The sequence below is a fragment of the Papio anubis genome, chromosome 19 (assembly GCF_008728515.1).
Source record: "Papio anubis isolate 15944 chromosome 19, Panubis1.0, whole genome shotgun sequence".
NCBI classification, from domain to species: domain Eukaryota; kingdom Metazoa; phylum Chordata; class Mammalia; order Primates; family Cercopithecidae; genus Papio; species Papio anubis.
The window spans coordinates 66,652,531-66,653,939 of NC_044994.1; positions in this window are offsets into that span (position 1 = coordinate 66,652,531).

Here is a 1,409-nt window from a genome sequence, read left to right on the forward strand (position 1 = left end):
ACCTGTATAGTTGGAACTCTTATGTCTTGTGTATGAATTGTAATATGCAGACAGCAAACTCTTAAAGAAACAATAACCACCATATAGCTAGTCTTACAATTTAGAAACGTTTTCCCACATGTGAGTCTGTCATCAGAAAGAACACCAGGGACTATCACTGCACACACTCTGAATGTGCCACTGTAACAGAAAATGCAAAAAAGGAAATAAAAGATGGCCAGGCGTGGAGGCTTATGCCTGTAATCCCAGCACTTTGGGAGGCCGAGGTGGGTGGATCACCTGAGCTCAGGAGTTCGAGATCAGCCTGGCCAACATGATGAAACACTGTCTCTACTGAAAATACAAAACTTAGCTGGGTGTGGTGGCATGTGTCTGTAATCCCAGCTACTCAGGAGGCCGAGGCAGGAGAATCGCTTGAACTTGGGAGGCAGAGGCTGCAGTGAGCTGAGATCATACTGCACTCCAGCCTGGGTGAGACAGAGTGAGACTCCGTCTCAAAATAATAATAATAATAATAATAATAAAAAATATGCACTGATATAAGACTTACAGTGGGTAACAGTCTACTTTCTTGATCTTCTGAATGAGATAACCTTAAAAATTACAAGTTTTACTAGCCTCAGAACCATGTTAAAGGTTATAGAGCAGAGATTTCCAATGCTTGAATTTCTCCATTACAAAAATTCTGAACTCAATATGTTTAAGGTGAGATATGTTTATTATAAGAATTGTAGCAAGTTTGACCACATGGGTGGTACTTTGATGAGAAAGGATATTTAAAATGTGAAATACATTGAGATTGAGTCATGATTCCCTTAGGTATTGACTTTTACAATGTTTGCATTCCCTAAATTCTAAGAACAGTCACAGCCTTTCTCTTTCTGAAGTACTTAACCTGTGGTCACTCATCCACATACTTCTTTCTTTGTTTTCTCTCATAATGTCCCTGTTGTCCTCAAACTCAGCAGAGAGGAATAGGAACACATTTACCTAGCTCTTTAAGCTCAGATTTGTTGCCACCGAGCCACCTGCAATGCACCCTTTAAGAAGCAATGGACTTGCGGGGCCACCTGCTGGAAAGTCAGAACTGAACACACAGGCTCCACTACCAGCTGCTTGCATTACCAGCTGTGTAAGGCGGTGGTCTTGAGACAGACGACTGAGGGCGCAAGGAGACTTAAGGACTCAGAAAGTTCTAAAGGGCATCAACCTCCAGCTGCTCAAATTTTCCAGAGGCTCTCTCCTAGAGCATGTGGGTGGTGCAGCTGACCTGCTGACCTCAACCAGGGTCTCCTCTTCCTAGGAGTCCTGGTCCCTGCACAACGATGAGTAATTAACACTCACGAGGCACCTTCTCAGTGCCAGGCATTGTTCCTGATGCTGTCTGTCATCAACTCTTGAAGGCTGGC